The following is a 7,151-nucleotide window of genomic DNA, read 5'->3' as shown; positions in this document are numbered from 1 at the left end:
AGGCCCTGCAAACATCCTCAGGAAAGAACCTACAAGACCTCTGATCATGCTGCTGGACTGAAAACAGAACGTTGGAAAACGGCCTTTAGACTTTCTGCCTCTTCTTCCCTTCTTCTCCTCTCTTCTCTCTCTTCCCTACCTGTCACCACCACCCAATACTACCCTCCTGGGGACTTTTTGGCCTCCCTCCCTCCTTCTGCAGTGCAGTCAGGGGGACACCCCCACTGCATGTCAGTGGCTGCTGATGGTGCCCTCTGTGAGCCACCTCCTTTGCTTCTTTAGACTCAATAAACTTGTTTTGCATCCAAGCCTTGGCCTCTGAGTCTTTTGTTATTCTTTGGTAACTTTTCCAATGAGTTCAGTGATGGGGGGCAGAGAAAGGCAGAGGATTGGAGTTGCTGGAGTTTTCTTTGTGCCTTTTCCCTTGGAGCCGACAAAGACCTCCCTGGCTTATCCACTGCAAGGACCACACCAAAAGAGAAGATGGCTCCAAAAGTTTACGGGACTGGTGATGGGGAAGAACAATGCCTGGGCACAGCCCAAAGCATCAACTCTTCCTACATCTCCTTTACACTGACCATTCTAACCACCTTGTGTCCAGACAGGCAGGGCTGGGATGTTTCATGGGATAGGGTTGGGATCAAGCATACAAAAGAGTTGATTGGGATCAGCTGTTCTGTGGAGCCCTTTGCAGGTGGATGTACCATGAAGAAAGCCATGACCCCGGGAAGAACCTACACTAGGAAATATTCCTGGCAGGAATATACACTGCAGTGGAGAGAAGCCCACAATGGAGCAGGTACTGCTGCCAGGACCTGTGAAAGGCTGGGGGGAATCTTGGTTTTAATGTCTTATTATTTCCTTTGTCGTAGTCCATGGGTTATTGGAAATAAAGGAGTTGTATTTCCCCAAGATGAATCATCTTTTCCTGTGACAGGAATTGCTCAGTGTTCCCTGACCTTATTTTGACCCCTCACCTTGGCATTGTATTTTCTCTCCTCACCCAGGTGAGGACAGGCAGTGATAGAATGTCTTCATGGGCACCAGGCCACTTGCCAAGATCCACCCACCATGAGCTTGAAACACCTGGTTGACTGATTCCCTGAGCAGCCTGAACTCTGCTGGTGGCCTGGGAGAAAAGGCCAACCCCCATCTGGTTACAACCTCCTTTCAAGGAGTTGTAGAGAGTGATGAGGCCACCCCTGAGCCTCCTCGTCTCCAGGTTAAACAACCCCAGTTCCCTCAGCATGCCCTCACAGGATATGCCCTCCAGGCACTCCAGCTGCTCCACTGCCCTTCTCTGGACTCACTCCAGCCCCTCAATGTCCTTCCTCAGTTGAGGGGCCCAGAACTGGACACAGCACTCGAGGTGTGGCCTCACCAGTGCACAGCAGACGGGCACAATCTCTGTCCTGGTCCTGCTGGACACTATTCCTGACACAGGCCAGGATACCCTTGGCCTTCTTGCCGGTCTGGGCACACTGTGGATCCTTTTCTGCCTCTGTCCACCAGCACCTCCAAGTCCTTTTCCACAAAGGCCTTCTTCCACCTGCTCTGCCCCAGCCTGTAGAGCTGCAGGGGGTTATTGTGGCCAAAGTAGGACTCAGCAACGACTCTTGTAGGCCCTCAGTGTTGGCTTGGCCCGTGTATCCAGCCTGTCCAGACCCTTCTGCAGAGGGAATGTGTAGCTCCATGAGAGTGTAACAGGTCCTGCCATCAGGACCTGCTGCATTGTCAGCCTCTCTCTGCTGCAGTGGGCATTCCTGCCAGGAACCTTTTCTGGTGCAGGCTCTGCACAATATCGCAGCTCTCTTCATGGTACATCCACCTGCAAAGGGCTCCATGGAACAGCTGATCCCACTCAGCTCTTTTGTGTGGCTGATCCCAGTCCTGACACAACAAACACCCCAGCCCTGCCTGTCTGGACACAGCTGGGCAGAACAGTCAGTGTAAGGGAGGTGTGGGAAGGGATGAAGTTGTGGGCTGTGCCCAGGCATTGCTGTTTCACATCCCCTCTCCTTCCACTTTTTGGGACCATGCTTTCCCTCATAATCCTGGCTGGGGAGTAGCCAGGGATAGGCTTGTCAGGTCCAAGGGAAAGAGCACAAATTAAAATCCTCTAAAGGGAGTCCCACCTTCTGCTCTCCCCTCATGTTTCCCTGAGTGCCTTGTAAGGGCAGACAGAGAAGGAAGGAGGACTCAGAGGCCCAGATTTGGATGCAGAACAACTTTATTGAGTCTAAAGAAGCAAAGGAGGTGGCTGACAGAGGGCACCAGCAGCAGCCACTGACATGGAGTGGGGGTGTCCCTCTGCCTGCACTGCACAGGGAGGGAGGCCAAAAGGTCCCCAGGAGGGTGGCATTTGGTGGTGGTGACAGGACAGGAAGGGAGAGAGAGAAGAAGGAAAGAAGAGGCAGAAAGTCTGAATGCCGTGTCCCAAAGTTCTGTTTTCAGTCCAGCAGCACGATCAGAGGTCTTGTAGGTTCTTTCCTGAGGATGTTTGCAGGGCCTTTAGCAGGGCCCACATCTGCAAGGGTAGCAGCTGGTGATGCAGGAGAGGTCAAAGCCCCCGGAGTTGATGGGCACTCCGTCACAGCTGAGGATGCTGCCAATGGCAGCGGAGGTGGAGGATCCCACGGCGGTGTTCTGTGGGAAGGAGCTGAGGATGGGCCCGGGCAGGGTCACCAGCACAGCAGGAGGTTCAATGACGACGGTGGAGCTCTGGCACTGCCTGACACAGCACTCATTGCAGCTGTTGGCCAGCGGGGTGGGCCCGCAGGGCTGGCAGCAAGGGTTGCAGGGCTGGCAGCGGGACATGTCTCTGCCTCACAGGGGCACCTGGCACACAGGGCAGGGACAAGCACAAAGCGGGCACACATGAGAAGCAGCCCTGCAGCCAAGCCACCCCCTGCCCCACATTGCACTGCCCAGCCCAAAGCCCACCAGCCTCCTCAGCCAAGTCCCAGCCTCTCTCTGCACAACACCTTCTCTCCCCTTCCCTCTCCCAGCACCAGCAGCTCCCAGCCCTGGCCTAGCACAGCCCACATCAGCTGAGACCTGCAGGGAGGAAAGACGTGGTCTTGAAGCAGAAGTAGAAGGAGAAGAGGCTTCCCACTCACCTGATTCCTGAGGAGGAGGAGATGAGAGAAGTGGATGAGAGAGCAGAGACTTGGGCTGCCTTTTATAGCAGTCCTGCCCTGCCTCAGGCCCACAGGAACCTTTGTGGAAGTCATAATTTTCTCACCAGCTCCTGTCAGTGGATAACCATCCCACCTAATGGTAGGGGCTGTGTCCTGGTTTCCTGCACTGCTGCCTTTTCATTTCCTGTGCATTCCACGTGCTTTCCTAAATGAAAGCATTCTGGAAGATGCTGGCATGAGAGGCCCTAGGGTTTCAGGGACATAAACACCTGAGTGCAGGTTCAGAAGGCTCACATCAAGGCCTGGTGTCTTCCAGTGCAGGCACATGATGTGAAGTTGTGTAATTTCTGGGTGGTTTTCCTGTGGTACAGTTGTCGTGAAATGGACAGTTCCCTCAGGCTTTCTGCCCACAGTCTCGAGGGCTGCCATGAGAAGGGATATGAAACATCATTTTTTTTTCCCTTCCCATCTCTTTGTGACCCTCACTCTTTATTTCACTCAGGCTTCTGCTGCCATGGGTTGACCCTCTTCTCTATTTACACTGCCCTCAGGAAGACTGTGCCCATCTCATTGACCTCCTCCTCTCTCTGTACCCTCTCAGCAGCTCCCTTGAGAAGACAAGGGGCATTTCTGTAGCCTGGTGAGTTACCAGGGTACTTGAGTCCTTATCTGTTGGGGGGGTTTCCTACATATTTTTCGCAGAGATCCCCCTTTTTTATGTTTTTCTGTCCTGCTGAGCATGTCCAGATTTTTGCAGGGTCCAAGGCAGACATTCCTGAGCACACGTGTGTCAGTCGTGTGTGTGATCCCCATCAGGAGGGCACTGGAAGGTTCCAGCACTGGCTCTGCCCTGGGTGTTCCTTGAGCACCACAGAGTAGCCAGTTCTACAATGGATCTTCACCACAGGGTCACAGGGGATATTGGGTTTTGAGACCACCCCTGTTTCCTGTGGGGTCCCTTACAATGGGAGAACAGTCCTTGATAGACCTCTCTGACTTGAGTCCATCTCTCGGGCTACAGGTCTTCCATTCTCTGCTGTCTCGCAGGGTCACAAATTCAGCTGCACCAGCATGGATCCCTCACTCAGATCCCAACATCTTACCAGAGCCGTTCTGCTCCAGTGTAAGTCTCCCTCAGGGTCACAAATCTCCAGCAGGACTCTGTTTCATTCCAAGCCTTTTTATGAAATCTCAGCTTCCTCGTGCATCCGAGCTTACTTACTTCAGTGTAAGTTCCTCTACAAGCTACATGTGGGCTCCTCACCCCAGTAATCTTCCACAGGTGGCAGGGATATATTTTTCAGTCTTTTCCCTGCTGAAGGGAGAGAGAGAGAAAGCAACAGGGGGGGAAGAAGCAGCCCCCCACTTCGAACTTCTCTCTCCTGCTGCTGCCAGCTTTGGCCTTGAAAGCTGTGCTCTCTCTCTCTCTGGAATTCCTTTTACAGCACATCTTCTCCATCTTCTTCTCTAAAGTTTGGTGTTTTTTTAATCTCTTACAGGAGAGAAGGGGGGGGTTTCAGTTCCACACCTGTCCCCTGCCAAAGGGCTGGGGTAGGAGGGAGGCCTGACCCCACTTGGGACCTGCTGTCTCTCCTACATGGCTACCTAATTTCATCTGCCCAACTGCCTTCTCTTCCATTTTCTTAAAAATGTCATTGACAGAGGCATTAATGAAATTTTTGATAGGCTTTTTCTCCGGAAATACTGGACAAAACCATCCGCAGCCCCAGGGGCTGGCTGGTGGGCAAAACCACGACAGGATCACACACACGACTGACACACGTGTGCTCGGGAATGTCTGCCTTGGACCCTGCAAAAATCTGGACATGCACAGCAGGACAGAAAAACAAAAAAAGAGGGGGATCTCTGCTAAAAATATGCAGGAAACACCCCCAACAGATGAGGACTCAAGTAACCTGGGAACTGACCAGGCCACAGAAATGCCCCTTGTCTTCCCAAGGGTCCTGCTGAGAGGGTACAGAGAGAGGAGGAGGTCAACGAGATGGGCACAGTTTTCCTGAGGGCAGTGTAAATAGAGAAGAGGGTCAACCCCTGCCAGCAGAAGCCTGAGTGAAATAAAGAGTGAGGGTCACAGAGAGATGGGAAGGGAAAAAAATGATGTTTCATATCCCCTCTCATGGTAGTCCTTGACAATGTGGGCAGAAAGCCTGAGGGCAGTGTGCATTTCATGACAACTGTACCACAGGAAAACCACACAGAAATGACCCAAGTTCACATCACCTTCTTGCACAGGAAGACACCAGGCCTTGATGTGAGCCTTCTGCCTGCACTAAGGTGTTATGTCCCTGAAATCCTAGGGCCTCTCATGCCAGATCTTCCAGAAGCTTCTATTCTAAGAAACCACGTGGCAAAAACCAGGAAATGAAAAGGCAGCAGTGCAGGAAACAAGGAAAGAGCCCCTACCATTATCTGGGATGGTTTACAACTAACAGGAGATGGTGAGAAAATTATGACTTCCACAAAGGTGCCTGTGGGCCTGAGGCAGGGCAGGACTGCTATAAAAGGCAGCCCAAGTCTCTGCTCTCTCATCCACTTCTCTTACCTCCTCCTCCTCAGGAATCAGGTGAGTGGGAAGCCTCTTCTCCTTCTACTTCTGCTTCAAGACCACATCTTTCCTCCCTGCAGGTCTCAGCTGATGTGGGCTGTGCTAGGCCAGGGCTGGGAGCTGCTGGTGCTGGGAGAGAGAAGGGGAGAGAAGGTGTTGTGCAGAGAGAGGCTGGGACTTGGCTGAGGAAGCTGGTGGGCTTTGGGCTGGGCAGTGCAATGTGGGGCAGGAGGTGGCTTGGCTGCAGGGCTGGTGCAGGGCTGCTTCTCATGTGTGCCCGCTTGTGCTTGTCCCTGCCCTGTGTGCCAGGTGCCCCTGTGAGCCAGAGACATGTCCCGCTGCCAGCCCTGCAACCCTTGCTGCCAGCCCTGCGGGCCCACCCCGCTGGCCAACAGCTGCAATGAGTGCTGTGTCAGGCAGTGCCAGAGCTCCACCGTCGTCATTGAACCTCCTGCTGTGCTGGTGACCCTGCCCGGGCCCATCCTCAGCTCCTTCCCACAGAACACCGCCGTGGGATCCTCCACCTCCGCTGCCGTTGGCAGCATCCTCAGCTGTGACGGAGTGCCCATCAACTCCGGGGGCTTTGACCTCTCCTGCATCACCAGCTGCTACCCTTGCAGATGTGGGCCCTGCTAAAGGCCCTGCAAACATCCTCAGGAAAGAACCTACAAGACCTCTGATCGTGCTGCTGGACTGAAAACAGAACTTTGGGACACGGCATTCAGACTTTCTGCCTCTTCTTTCCTTCTTCTCTCTCTCTTCCTGTCCTGTCACCACCACCAAATGCCACCCTCCTGGGGACCTTTGGCCTCCCTCCCTGTGCAGTGCAGGCAGAGGGACACCCCCACTCCATGTCAGTGGCTGCTGCTGGTGCCCTCTGTCAGCCACCTCCTTTGCTTCTTTAGACTCAATAAAGTTGTTCTGCATCCAAATCTGGGCCTCTGAGTCCTCCTTCCTTCTCTGTCTGCCCTTACAAGGCACTCAGGGAAACATGAGGGAGAGCAGAAGGTGGGACTCCCTTTAGAGGATTTTAATTTGTGCTCTTTCCTTGGACCTGACAAGCCTATCCCTGGCTACTCCCCAGCCAGGATTATGAGGGAAAGCATGGTCCCAAAAGTGGAAGGAGAGGGATGTGAAACAGCAATGCCTGGGCACAGCCCACAACTTCATCCCTTCCCACACCTCCCTTACACTGACTGTTCTGCCCAGCTGTGTCCAGACAGGCAGGGCTGGGGTGTTTGCTGTGTCAGGACTGGGATCAGCCACACAAAAGAGCTGAGTGGGATCAGCTGTTCCATGGAGCCCTTTGCAGGTGGATGTACCATGAAGATTGCTGCGATATTGTGCAGAACCTGCACCAGAAAAGGTTCCTGGCAGGAATGCCCACTGCAGCAGAGAGAGGCTGACAATGCAGCAGGTCCTGATGGCAGGACCTGTTACACTCT

At 53.6% G+C, this 7,151-nt stretch overlaps 2 pseudogenes; one reads left to right on the top strand and one right to left on the bottom strand.

The window, feature by feature from the left end:
• Positions 1–2,511: 2,511 nt before the first annotated feature.
• Positions 2,512–3,233, bottom strand: LOC126650257 (feather keratin Cos2-2-like; annotated as a pseudogene).
• Positions 3,234–5,610: 2,377 nt separating this feature from the next.
• Positions 5,611–6,342, top strand: LOC126650256 (feather keratin Cos2-2-like; annotated as a pseudogene).
• The last annotated feature ends 809 nt before the right edge of the window (positions 6,343–7,151 follow it).

This window comes from Myiozetetes cayanensis, unplaced genomic scaffold (genome assembly GCF_022539395.1).
Source record: "Myiozetetes cayanensis isolate MyiCay16 unplaced genomic scaffold, myiCay2020 scf598, whole genome shotgun sequence".
Lineage (NCBI taxonomy): Eukaryota > Metazoa > Chordata > Aves > Passeriformes > Tyrannidae > Myiozetetes > Myiozetetes cayanensis.
Note: the sequence above shows the minus strand (reverse complement) of the source record. Positions and strands in the feature narration are given on the sequence as shown.